The 14,680-nt window shown below is 44.3% G+C and overlaps 1 pseudogene; it reads left to right on the plus strand.

The window, feature by feature from the left end:
- Nucleotides 1-12,516: 12,516 nt before the first annotated feature.
- LOC145275165 (U2 spliceosomal RNA) lies at nt 12,517-12,696 on the plus strand (annotated as a pseudogene).
- Nucleotides 12,697-14,680: the final 1,984 nt, after the last annotated feature.

A 14,680-nucleotide genomic window follows, 5' to 3' on the forward strand; every position in this document is an offset into this window, starting at 1 on the left:
GATCCATGTTCAAGTAACCTACATCAAAAATTTCAAGTGTTTAGACCCAGCATTGTCGGAGGAGTTTGGTAGAGTTTTAAAAGGTCAAATCGTTGAACTTTGATCCTTTGAAAGCGAAATGTCTGGCCGAAAACTAATTAAAAAAAATTACATTGAGGTCACTATTTATCAAGACCCAGAAGCCACTCGGGGATAAGGATTATTACGTGTACAATAATCATTGAGATAGTATCGTAGTAATCATTAGTATTGGATATTTGATAGAGAGTCTTACTTAAGAGGGCGGTTTGTCATGAATTTGTTTATGTTGAACTAGAAGACATACAAGTTGTAGTCAGGTGGGAAACAGGCAAACGGAAGAGAGTTCCACAGTCGTGCACTTCTAAGAAAGAAGCTCTGCTCATAGAAATATCAATATCCCTTATGATATCCCTTATGTTAAATCTCGAGTCTCTAGACTGAAAATTGACAGAGTAGTTTGGTTGGGAAATGTACACACAGATTGACACACAGACAATTTCACTTTTACAGATATAGGATTAATAGATTATTGTATGTCATTTTGGTCGGTCACTTTAATGAAGAATAACACACTCATCCGATGCTTAATATCGGCTTTGCTGTTGTGTCATGTTACGCCTGGGAAGTATCCCTTCAGTTATCTCCGATTCGTTTTATCAAAATCACAATCCCATATGCAAGACTCCACTAATAGTCTACCTGTGTGTGAATATTTGGCTTTAAACTTGCCCAATTAGCAAAATAATTCTACCGTCAACCTGAGATTATTAGTAATGACTCCGCCTAAACTGACCCACTTTGCCCAACCTTAAGCTAAACAAACATGAAATGAAATGACATTCCAAACAAGAACACGATTAAGCAGACACCATTCCAAACAAAATCAATTAGCCTACTTCCTTGGGGCTTGCATTCAGATATATCCGTATGTTTAAAAGTAACTTAGATGAAGTAGAGTCTGTGTTCTTTGTAAACTCCACGTATATATTAAAAAGTGAAAACAACCTGCATCTCTTAATCCTTTCATACTTCTTTAAAATGATAGTATAATTCAATCTCTGTCGTAAGTATCCAAACAGATATATGCACGGACTTGAGGTCTATATTTGTTACCCTCTCAATATGACGAGGTGACAAAATGTTAAAATCAAACGATCAAGCTTTTGTGTACTTTAGACCAGTATTTTAACATTTCGTTTGTTACTGTACTTATAGTTTCTCTATAACTCCTTTCTTATACAGCCATGTTCCCGACCCGCTCACTAGATCGTGCAGATCAACGAGCTTCACTTTTGAAACTATTCTGAACAACTGTACTCAAGGATTTTGTGACAAATGCCCGTGGTCTAAATCTCAATCCCATGATCAGGAGCGGTTGCTCCAAACGACAAGGTATCACGAAAAGGCTTTTTTAGATTCCATTAGAAAACATATCGTAGATGCTGCATGGACAAATACCTTTTCTCTTTCTGATGAACTGTGCGTTAATGAGACAACCGAATTGTACAAAACAGGATTTCAAACACATGCTCTCACGCGGAAGTATTTCAACAAGCTTTATTCTCCCCAACGATTCACTTAAAATTGTTCAGCTACCATTGCACAAAGACAGCATACATTCTGCAGGTTCGCTTGTCAAAATTCAAAGAAAATTAAGCAAAAATATATCGATGCTAGAAATCATTGTAAGAGTGAAATAGTTACAGCCAGAAAAAGTCATGTTCCCAAACATGTGGGCATAACCATTAAGCGCATAACATGCTAGGGGATGAGAACTCGTGATTTTTAGAAAATTGACAGTAGTGTAGAAATAAAAGAAAACCAGTAATTGTCCCACTATCGAACAGCCAGAGGTCCTCATGCCCAGCCGACAGGAAGGTTGTTCTGCTTGCCTCCAACTCCATCGTAGCCCCAAGAAACTATGTCAACGATGTTTCCCCATGCGGAGATAAGTAACACTTGATGATCTGAAAAGTATCCACTTTGCATGTCCGCGGTATTATAAAAAATTAAGACACCCCATAAACGTATGGATTTGATTTAATTCCTGATATACGAATTAAGACATGTTCAGCTTACAAAGCCCGTATACTTTCTAAACTTCAGAACAAATATCTTGCTTAATCTTACTTCACTAATAGCTGGAAAATTGTCTTTGATTATCAATTATCCCTATGTCAGTGTGCCCCTCGATGTAATACCCTCAACAAACCTGTTGTGCAACAAAATCATTCCTCTGCTTTGTAGAGGCTTCTAGGTGTCAGAAATCATTCTAGTCAAATTACTTTCTTTACTCGGATGGATAGACTTTGGGATTCCCTCGTTGTTACATACTCTTTTGATTGTACTAACATGCAGGTTTGATTGTAATTTACATAGATGTATTACTTATCTCTTGCCATATTCTCTTGTAGACATGGTTCTAAATGGTAGCCTTTCCAGCCCTTGTGAAAATATAGCTACTTCTAAACCAGATAAAGAAAAAATTTAATCTTTGTGATTCATCAGCGAAATATAATACTTACAAAATAAACATAATAAGAAAGTGTATATTGTGGCGTTTTATTTAGAATTTAACGTCAGCACAAGCATTCGCAACGAGCTTTTGTAACCTCTTGGAAAACGCATCAGCTGATTTTACAAATAAATCATTCTTTTTATCTTAATGTGGCGACACCAATTAGTGACAAATTGAAAGTAAGAATAAATGAAATTGATCAAGAATAAACATTTTGCTTTTGTAAGACACATCGCTCATGGAATGTCTAGACATCTGATTTTTTTTTGTCTTAAATTAATGCAAGTCAAGATTTTCAGCATTTTATAGAATTTATCATTTTCTAACTATTACATGCAATTTTACTTGAGAAATCATTTAATGCAGTTACTCGGGGTGTTGAAAACTGGTGGCGAATCTTAAAGTCCGTGTTGATTTCTAAATGAAACATCATACTTTATCACTATTATATTTCAGTAATAAATTGTCAGCATTTTATCATCATCATATTTTATGAATCAAATATTTAATTGTTGGCATTGGTTTACTCGATATTTTATTATTCAGAATTATTTATTGGGAATTTAAAGGAAGAAACCGCGTGAAGGTAGCCAAAATCCTAAGTGAAAGTTATTTTTGTGGAATAAACCGAATTGGAACTTAGTCCGTATCGTTAACCACTGAACCATCGTCACCGCCTTGAGTACTTGATTATGTAGCTACGTTAAAACACACACACTATAAAGTTGGCGTCACATGTTATAACGTTGCATTAGTTTAGCTAAAAGCAATGTAAATTGCGTAACCTACTAGTAAAAATATTTCAACCCTGCCTGTCAAAAATAGATTATAATGCAAAAGTGAAAAGGAAGAAAAGTGGAGACAACATTTTTTTTTTCGAAAAAGAAGAAAAATATTCGATGCAGTGACGGATGACAAGTACATATTCACTGCTTGCCAATATCCTATATAAAAACCAAATATGCAAAACCTAACAAGTTGTAAAAATCGTTAACCGTGCAACGTACGTATATATTAGACAACTGTCAATAAAATATAGACTAAAGCGCCAATAGACATGACGTTTATTAAGGAAGAGAACTCAAGTGTTGCTTGATCTAAAAATTGATGTTTTATATGATTTCAAGAAACGAATTAGATTCAGAAATTGACGTGGTTTTTGTGAACGGGATCATATAAATCGCTTACATTTTTTAAAATTTAAATCTAGCTAATCGATAAGACAAATACGTGCATTCTAAAGTTACGTTCATTTAATATGTGTGTTTATTACTATAAATTATATTTCATGGTATTATAGTCAAACGAAAGATAGACAATTTTATAATTATTTTATCGTACTGTGTCTACACTTATGCGAATAAAGCGATCTTAATCTTTTACTATTTCATTAACTCGTTTCAGTCGTATGTATATCACTTTTCATCATGTGCCTTTTAGTCGCGTGACGTGGGTCGGTCGGTTGGTCGGTCCGTAACACTTTTGTGCTTGTCATTTTTGGTTAAGATCAAAGGTCTGTTGTTAATACATGCTGTTCTTAGCTTTTCTCGGACTTTTGGCCAAGATCAAAAGGGCCTTGTGCCTAATTTTGTTGAATTGAATTTTTTGTACGTTTTTTATGTTCAATTTTTTCTTTCTCAATAAAATATATAAACAAGATCAAAGTGTAGTATCTGTTCTCTCAGTTACTAAACTTGACCCACCACCGGGCTTTCGGGCTAGGTTAAGGTGTTTTTTCTTACTAACCTTTGTTAGCAAGGACCGACCCCCTCCTTTGGGGAGTCAGGACCTAAAGGACCGACTCCACATTTGTGGGAGCTTGGACCCGGAAACCGATCCCCTTTTTTGGGAGACTGGAATCTCGGGACCAACACCACTAGCTGGTAGTTGAGACCTGCTTTTGTTGTTTTTTGCATGCGTTTTTTCTTCGTTCCGGTCTCTTCCCTCTAGAGACAGGGGATGGTCTAATTTCTCCACACTTAATTGCCTGAGCAGCACTCTGACCTGCCAGGCCCAAACTTTGTCTATCTTCGCTGCTCTCCCAGTGGATCGAGCAGACAGGGTTCTCTTTCTCGCTTCCGTTGGGGTAAGTTAGTGGGTAGGGTGACGTGGGGTAGGGCGGGTGCTTCGTTTCTGCTCCCCTTTGTGGGCAGAGATGCCTATCCCCTCTCTCTCTTAATTCCGACGCGGCACTCTGACCCGCTAGCACCCACTGCGTCTTTCTTCTCTGCTCTCCCCCCTCGCGGGGGGATCTGAGCTGCTAACCCGACATCCCCGTGAGGGGAAGTCAAAAACTCTAATTTCTTCAAAGTCCGCTCCTCCCCCTCCTCCCCCTCCATTCCCCTGGGTTTTCTTTTCCCCCACTACACTTTGGTCAGCGCCAGCGGCCAGTGAAACCGCCACGATGCCAGGCAGGAGGGGTACGTCACCCCAAATGCGCAGCATCTCAACTGCGAACGACTCCCTATGTGAGGGAGCTGATGCATCTCCCGGCGAGACGGCGCCAGGAAACAAGGTAGGGCCCCGGCGCGCGGCGACCTTGGAAGAAAGTGGGAGGGTAGGGCTGCAGCCCGCGGCGACCTCCCGAAAAGCACCTGCAACCGCTCCCCACGAGGGCAACCCAGCGGAAAAAGCTGCCGTTAAGTCACTAGCTGGGGAAAGTGCAGAACCCAGCCAACCAGCTGCACCCCAGGACGGCAGAACCAAGGGAGGAAGACCGGGGAACCCATCCCCCGCTCCCCCAAAGGGCGACTCCCCAACAGAAAAGGAGGAAAACAGCTCCGTGGACCAAACCGAGGCGCTGGACGAAGATGTAATAGCCTCCATCTGCTCACTATTCGGCGGGGAAGACAGTGATTGGCCCCCCAACACTCCCCAAGAGGACCAAATACGGAAAAGGGGTGACTCTCCGGCCAGTGGTAACAAAAGCAAGCGGGAAGGAGAGACACCCTTGACAGTACCCACCAAGGCTCCAGCTGGGAACACGGCACCAGAAGGGGAGACACCTCCATCCCCCAAGGGGACAGCCACCCAGCAAAGGAAGAAAATAAGAAAAGGGAGCGGCCCGCATACCAAGACAGGACGAAACAACGCCAAAGACACAATGGCCTACTTTGCCTGGTAACGGCCCAATTCCGAAACCAAAAATGCCCATAACAAGAGAGAGCCCCACAACACCAGCTACGCCCCCCAACCCGAGTCCAGCTGACACCCACCAGGATGGAGGACCGGCATGGGGCCCCAAAGAGCAGCAAGGGAAGTTGACGCCCGAAGACTACAGAGCACTCTTCGACTCCACTTACAAGGAGTATAGCCAGGGGAACAACATCCAACCCCTCCCGGGTCAAGTGGAAGTTCTGGAGAAAAAAGTGCTCTCGCTGATAACTTCAGACACCAAGACAAGGGGTCTGACGGGCGTCAACAAGGACACCATGATGAACGTGTTGCTGGAGCAGAACATTCCCGCCAACTACATCTGTAGAAGGAGTTACGCACAGTGGGATGTTCTGCTCCCCACCTCCGAAGACGCAGGCAGGCTGTCCAGGACCTGCCAGCAGAGCAGGAACATAAAGCTCCAACCCATCTATATGAACAAGAGGACAGCAAATGTTTCTGCTCTAAACGTCCCCTGCTATATGGAGGCCAAACAACTGGGGGCTATCCTAAGCCAGTATGGAGACGTAGAGGAAGTCACCCCGGTCCGCGGATTAAGAAACATCATGACCGGGGACTACAAAGTACAGATGGTCCTGGACAAGGCTGGATTCTACGCCATCCCAGCCACACTCAAGTTCGGAGAGTGGACACTCTCCCTTATAGTGGAAGACTTGTGAGAGACTTGGTGTCCCTCAAGGTAGATATTGCCGCTATCCAGGAGACCCACTTTGTTTGTGACGGGGATTGTCAGGTGCTGGTAAACGATTACGATGTCTACTCAGCATATGGCAATACCTATAGTCGTGGAATCTCCTTGCTAGTGAGTCGCACCCTGTCAGCGTCGGTGAATGTTGTTCACGCAGGCGAGGACGGGCGGGCGCTTGTTGTTGATGTTGCTGTTAATTGTAGTGTTTTTCGGATTGTTGCTGTTTATGCTCCCAATGCTGCTGTAGAGAGGGCAACCTTTTTTCGACGGTTGGAGGGCTTCTTAGTGGATCCGGAACGGTTAGTTTTAATGGGGGATTGGAATGCAATCCTTGATCCCAAAATAGATAAGGTCGGGGGGACTAGCGGGTCGGCGTGGTGTGACAGCAGTCTGTCTGACCTGATGGCCTCGTGCGATCTCGTCGACAGATTTCGTCTGGATCATCCGGGGCGGGAGATGTGGATGTGGCATCCTGTAGTGCCTTCCCATCCAAGCACTTACTTGGATCAGATGTTAGTTAGAAGAGGTGATGTAGACTTCCTATCTTGCCCCACGTTCCACTTGCTAGGACACTCGGACCATAAACTTGTTATGGCTCGTTTGAGCTTAAGTGCTAGGCCTAAACTGGCCGGATACTGGAAGTTCAACAGCACCTTGTTGGAGCTGGAGGACTACCGGTTGAAGGTCACTGAGCTAATTCAGCGGGCTTTCGTGGGGGCGGTTACAGGGAGTAAGTGGTGGGTTAGTCTCAAGGCCAAAATTAGGCGCTTCTCTGTCCAGTATAGCCAACGCCTCGCAATAGATAAGGCTAAGGCAAAGAAGCGTTTAGAGGATAAGCTGACCCGGGCGGTGGAGGGGGGGACCCCCTAGAGTTAGCACTAGCTAAACAAGATCTCAACCGCTTGGCTAGCGAGCGGTATGAAGGTCAAGTAGTTAGGGCTAGGTTAAAGAAAGTTTCTAACGAGGCTGTGAATGTTGACGCTGTTGAGCGTAAGGCTGCTTTAAGGCGCGGTTCGGATGGGTACATTCGTAAAGTACATAACCTGGAAGGACACCCCTTAGTATCGACTCGGGAGATCTGCGAGGGGTTTCGGGAGCATCTATCGGTGCGCTTCACCCAACTACCCGGACTCAGGGTTGATGAGTTTGGCAGCTATTTGGCTGACTCGCCCCGCCTCACGGCGGCTCGGGCTGATAGCTGTGATGGTCTTATTACTGAACATGAGGTCATTACTGCGTTGAAGCAGGTCGGCTATAACAAATCCCCGGGGCTTGATGGTTTACCCTACGAGTTTTACTTGAGGCTGTCGCCCATGTTGGTCCCTATTCTGAAGGATATGTTCAACCATTGGTTTGCCCAGGGTTCCATCCCTGGACAGGTGACCAAGGGTGTGATCACATTGCTGAGGAAAGGTCAACGGCATGGTGGGAGGGAAAACTTTGATGATTTTAGGCCCTTGACTCTGCTAAATACAGAGTTAAAGATTTTGGCAAAGATTCTTGCGAATCGCTTGCAGGTTGTCATCACTGACTTGATCGAACCGGACCAGACTTATGCTGTGAAGGGGAGATCGATTCAAGACAATTTGCACTTGATACGCTCGATCATAGAGGGGACAGAAGACGACGCCGAAGCCGCGCTGATCAGTTTGGATCAGTCCAAGGCATTCGATAGGGTCGACCATCGGTTCCTAGGATCTGTGCTGGAGGCCGCCGGATTTAATCCGGACTTCCGCAAGTGGATCTTTGTTCTGTATGACAGGCCGACGGTAGCGGTGCAGATCAACGGTAGGCTGTCGGAGTCATTCGCTGTCTCTCGGTCGGTGCGACAGGGTTGTCCGCTGTCGCCTCTGTTGTATGTCCTGGCGTTGGAACCCCTCCTTCGCAAGTTAAGGGACGAGGCGGCTACACCAATCCTGCGCGGAATAGCTCTCCCTGGAGGCACACAAGCCAGGGTTTCCGCGTTCGCCGATGACGTCACCGTGTTCGTGTCTTGCCTCACGGACGTTCAAGCGGTGGTCGAGGCGCTCGCTCGATACGAAGAAGTAACAGGGGCCATCTTCAACCGTAGCAAGTCTGTTGGCCTGCGGTTGGGGGCCTGGACTGGGGTAAACTCGCTTCCAGGTATTTTCAGCTGGACCGATCGACCGGTCCGCATTCTCGGTGTCTGGTTTGGACCGGGACTTCAGCTGGAAAAGAATTGGTCGGAAGTACAGTCTAAGGTCAAATCGTCAGTAAAGACTTGGATTGGAAGGAAATTGTCCTTGAAGGGTCGGGCGGAGGCGTGTGCTACATACGTCTTTCCGCTCATCCTTTACCGTTTGTCTGTACTTCCTCTCCCTGCAGAACGACTAACCCGCTTACAAGGGCGCCTCGATTCACTTTTGTGGAACGAGGGCAAGCATTATGTCTGCAGAGAGGTCTGTGTTCAAAATCCGAGCGAGGGAGGCCTGGGTCAGCCAAGTCTCTTGTGTCATAGAAACGCCGAGAGATTGGCTTTCCTGAGTCGTTCGCTTGAAGGAGACGCTCCTTGGGTCCCTGTGGTTGAGAACTCGTTTCCCAATCTCAAACCCAACCCTTCGGTAGAAGGTCGTCGTAGACCGAAGGGGGAGTCCAAGTTCTTCTCCGAATGCCGAACCGCTCTTAGAGCTTTGCCGGGGACCAATGTCCTCGATCAGCCAAGGAAGAAACTGTATCGGGATTTAGTGGAGGGGACCGCGAAGGATCCACTTTGTAGGCGGGTGGGATGGTCGATGGAGGTTGTCCGTTCTCAATGGTGTTGGGCGCCGGGACGGGAGGTTCTGAATAACTCGGAATTCTCCCTGACTTGGCGACTGGTCCGAAATGCGCTGCCCCTCTTCGATGTACTTTTCCGGTATAAAGAACATACCAGTCGCTTCTGTCCGTGCTGTGACGAACGCGAGCCCGAAACAATCGAGCACGCGTTTTTTAGTTGCAGCCGGATACAGCCCCTATTAAAGTACGTCGAGGGGGTAACAGCTCGCATCGATGCCGAGTGTCTGCTCGATCTCGACGTAGGAACTTTTGTGTACAACATGGAGCCGCCGTTCCCCAGGGAGGAAAGTTTGGTTTTCCTGGCGATCCTAGCAGTAGCGCGCATGACCATTTGGATCACGCGCCTCAAGTTGGTCCACGAAGGGACATCTGTTCCTGATCGTTTACTTTAAACATTTGCTTAAAGTAAAGATCAGATGCGATTGGAAGAGGTTGCCTAGAGTGGAATTTGACAAGAGGTGGGTGCACAGCACTAGTTTGTGCATCCGTCGAGGAGCCAAGTTTCAATACGTGTTCCCTCCTTAGGCATGGCATGGGTGGTGCTGGGTCCTACGGAACCCATCCCGCCTAGGTTAGCATTATAAGTTCAGTAAAGTAACTCTTGACTGGTGGTACAAATGAGATCCTGTTCCTGATTTTATTTTTTGGTATTAGAGAACCTCTGAGTCTGCCCAACCCCCCTGCTCCTCATCTTTATTTTCTGATGCCCCGGTCATCCCCCCACTCAGAGGTCACCTTCCTACCCCCTCCATCCGTTGCTTTATTTTCTCCCACCTCCATTAAGGCGACTTCCCCAAACCCCATTAGGGATGCTCTGCTTGTTTTCGGTTCCCCGGAAAACAGTGGGGGATCTAGCCACATAGAATAGTACAGGGGGGTCTTACTAACAACACATTACTAGTTTTTTCCTTATTTTTGAAATGAACACTTTCATTAGTTTTTTCCCACTCCACGAACATTTTATGCCAATTAATTCAAGAACTCTTTCTAATGAAATCGAACTTTATTTTCTCACACATACACACACACACACACACACAAAAAATGCACACACAACATACAGAAATGAATATACAAATTGTACATAGTTAAATTTTACATTGAACGCTGGGGTTATTAGTTAGATTAGGATCCACAGAGTGATTGAGGTATTTTGGTAAATGTTGCCAGTCAAGAGTAAGACTTCAAAGTCTCATCTGTTACATAGTCAAAAAGACCCTGTACCTTCCCCCTCCCAATTTCTTGTAAGGCCTTGTGCCTAATTTTGTTGAATTGAATTTTTTGTACGTTTTTTTATGTTCAATTTTTTCTTTCTCAATAAAATATATAAACAAGATCAAAGTGTAGTATCTGTTCCGGTAGATACTGCAAGCTATGACTAGCTATGACTAGCAAAGACCAGATGTGGGGGCAACCCCACATGCCTGACCATTAACCAGTTCCCATTTCCCACCTCTCGGGAGCTGGCCCCCTTTTTCCCTTCCCCCTCCCTTCACTCCTCACATTAAAAATCGGCCTTGTGCCTAATTTGCTCGGTGGGGAAGCAAATAAATACCATCTGTTCCGGCAGATGCTGCAAGCTATGACTAGCAAAGACCAGATGTGGGGGCAACCCCACATGCCTGACCGTTAACCAGTTCCCATTTCCCACCTCTCGGGAGCTGGTCCCCTTTTTCCCTTCCCCCTCCCTTCACTCCTCACATTAAAAATCGGCCTTGTGCCTAATTTGCTCGGTGGGGAAGCAAATAAATACCATCTGTTCCGGCAGATGCTGCAAGCTATGACTAGCAAAGACCAGATGTGGGGGCAACCCCACATGCCTGACCATTAACCAGTTCCCATTTCCCACCTCTCGGAAGCTGGTCCCCTTTTTCGCTTCCCCCTCCCTTCACTCCTCGCATTAAAAATCGGCCTTGTGTCTAATTTGCTCGGTGGGGGAGCAAATAAATACCATCTGTTCCGGCAGATACTGCAATCAAACACCATATGTGGGGGTAACTCCACATATCAGACGTTGGTCAATGTAGGGGCAAACCTTCATACCAACAGTTCCTATCCAGCTCCCATTTCCCACCTCTCGGGAGCTGGTCCTCCTTTTCCCCCTACCTCTCTCTCCATATTAAAAAACGGCCTTGTGCCTAATTTGCTCAGTGGGAAAGTAAATAAATACATACTGCAAGCAAAGACGATATGTGGGGGCAACCTCATATATAAGACCTTGGTCAATGTAGGGGCAAACCTTCATACCAATTGTCACTATCCAGCTACTCCCCGGGGAGCTGGTCCCCATTTCCCCTTCACTCCTCACGTAAAAATCGGCCTTGTGCCTAATTTGCTCGGTGGGGGAGCAAATAAACACCCTTTTCTTGGCGTTTTGGCCAAGATCAAAGTGTAGTATCTGTTCCGGCAGATACTGCAAGCTATGACTAGCAAAGACCAGATGTGGGGGCAACCCCACATGCCTGACCTTTAACCAGCTCCCATTTCCCACCTCTCGGGAGCTGGTCCCCTTTTTCCCTTCCCCCTCCCTTCACTCCTCACATTAAAAATTGGCCTTGTGCCTAATTTGCTCGGTGGGGGAGCAAATAAATACCATCTGTTCCGGCAGATACTGCAATCTATGACTAGCTATGACTAGCAAAGACCAGATGTGGGGGCAGCCCCACATGCTTGACCTTTAACCAGCTTCTATTTCCCTTCTCTCGGGAGCTGGTCCCCTTTTTCCCTTCCCCCTCCCTTCACTCCTCACATAAAAAATCGGCCTTGTGCCTAATTTGCTCGGTGGGGGAGCAAATAAATACCATCTGTTCCGGCAGATCCTGCAAGCAAAGACCATATGTGGGGGCGACCTCACATATAAGACCTTGGTCAATGTAGGGGCAACCCTACATACCAATTGTCACTATCCAACTCCCATTTCCCACCCATCGTGAACTGGTCCCCCTTTCCCTCCCCCGTCCCCCTCTCTCCACATTAAAAAACGGCCTTGTGCCTAATTTGCTCAGTGGGGAAGTAAATAAATACCAACCCTTCATACCAATTGTCACTATCCAGCTCCCCTACTCCCCGGGTAGTTGGTCCTCATTTCCCCTTCACTCCTCACATTAAAAATCGGCCTTGTGCCTAATTTGCCCGGTGGGGGAGCAAATAAATACAAAGCCCACATATAATCCCTTGGTTAATATAGGAGCAACCCTTCATACCAATTGTCACTATCCAGCTCCCCTATTCCCCGAGGAGTTGGTCCCCATTTCCCGTTCAACCCTTACATTAAAAATGGGCCTTGTGCCCAATTTGCTCTGTGGGGGAGCAAATAAATACCCTTTTCTTGGCCTTTTGGCCAAGATCAAAGTATAGTATCTGTTTTTACTACATGCTGTACTTATGTTTGTAACTTTTCCTTGGCCACATGGCTAAGATCAAAGTGTAGTATATGTTCTTAACAGACGCTGCAGTTACATTTGTAAATTTTCCTTGGCAATGGAAGGGGAAACTCTTCCATGCTAAGGCATTTTAAGTCGCATGCAAATCACTCCATCTGTCGATCTGTAACACATTTACATTTATTTTATTTTTTTAAGCAAGGGTTACGACGTAATATTTTTGTCCACCGATTTATCAGAGAGGGACCTATGTTTTCAATGGGTTCGTCTGTCCATTCGTCCAGATTAGTTTTTCCTGTAATTTTTCACAAATTATATCTTAATATATAAATGTGCATAGTAAAAAGAAATGTTTTCTTTTTTGTTTTTTTTTGTTTTTTGCGAAATATTCTGTTTTGCCCGCAGGGGCTCCAAAGGGGTCAAACATGTCCCAAAATGACACTTTTTGTTCTGTAACATTTGATCCATCCATTAGATTTTTCTAAATCTTGCCGAAAATTTAGAGGGCATTGTTCTAGATATAAAATCAGTATGTGTGACCCTGGCAAAAATCTGGTTTGTATCCCCGGGGATTTTTTTTGTGCTGAAAACACCCTTTCGTCTGGCACGTTTCTCATATTTCTCAACAAAAACTTGATATGTCTAAATAGTGGTTTCCCATGTTGCTGAATGTAAATATACATGTGTTAAGGTGTGAAACTGCACTGTTTGTCCATTGTCACTGGTATTCGGCATTCAAAATGACTCATCAGGGGTAAAAAATGTACCAAAGTTGTAAAAAATGACACTTTTTGTCCCATAAGTTTTTACCTATCCATTAGATTTTTCTGAAACTTGTCTAAAACGTGGAGGCCATTGTTCTTAATATAAATTCAGTGTGGGTCACCCTGGTTATATTCTGGTTAGCGTCCTCCGGGCACTTTTAGTGCTAGAAAACACATCTTTTTGGGACTCCCATGTAGCACCAATTTTTAAAACTATATTTCGCACGGCTCGTTTTTTAAGCAAGGGGCATGGAGTAACATTTTGGTCCCCTGATTTATCGGAGAGGGACCTATGTTTTTGGTGGGTTTGTCTGTCCGTTAGTCCGGACGATTGACAGATAACCGCCCATTAGTTTTTCCTGAAATTTTGTCACAAATTATATTTCAATATATAGATGTTCATAGTAAAAATATTTTTGTGTGGAAATTCTCATTTCATTACAGGAGCTCAAAAGAGGTCAAAAATGCCTCAAAATGGCCAAAAATGACATTTTTTGTCCCATATAATTTGATCCATCCATTAGATATTTTTTTTAAATTGCCCAAAATGTGGAGGGTATTGTTCTTAATATAAATTCAGTATGGGTGACCCTGGCAAAAGTCTGGTTTGCATCCCCCGGGGACTTTTAGTGCTGAAAACGCCCTTTCTGCTGGTGCGTTTTTCATATTTGTCAACAAAAACTTTATATGTATGTCTATATAGTGGTTTCCCATGTTGCTGAATTGTGTTTATGTGTAGAACTGCACTGTTTGTCCATAGTTACTGGTATTCGGCATTCCAAGTGGCTCATCAGGGGTCAAAAATGTACCAAAATTGCAAAAAAATTACACTTTTTGCCCCATAAATTTTTACCTATCCATTACATTTTTCTGAAACTTGTCAAAATGTGCAGGACATTGTTTTTAATATAAATTTAGTATGGGTGACCCTAGCAAAATTCTGCTTTTCGTCCCCCGGGGACTTTTAGTGCTAAAAATGCCCTTTTTTCATATTTCTCAATAAAAAACTTGATATGTATATCTATATAGTGCTATCCCATGGTGTTGAATTCAAATATACATGTGCTACGGTGTAAAACTGCATAGTTTGTCCATTGTCACTGGTATTCAGCATTCCAAGGGGTTCATAAGGGGTCAAAAATGTACCAAAATTTCAAATAATGACACTTTTTGCCCCATAAATTTTTACCTATTCATTAGACATTTCACTGAAACTTATCCAAAATGTAACTTTTCCTTGGCCACATAGCTAAGATCAAAGTGTAGTATCTGTTCTTCAGATGCTGCACTTAAGATAATTTGTACCAGTCAATGGAGAGGAAACCCTCTATACTGG

This window comes from Euprymna scolopes, chromosome 4 (assembly GCF_053919585.1).
Source record: "Euprymna scolopes isolate OS-2025 chromosome 4, ASM5391958v1, whole genome shotgun sequence".
Taxonomy (NCBI): domain Eukaryota; kingdom Metazoa; phylum Mollusca; class Cephalopoda; order Sepiida; family Sepiolidae; genus Euprymna; species Euprymna scolopes.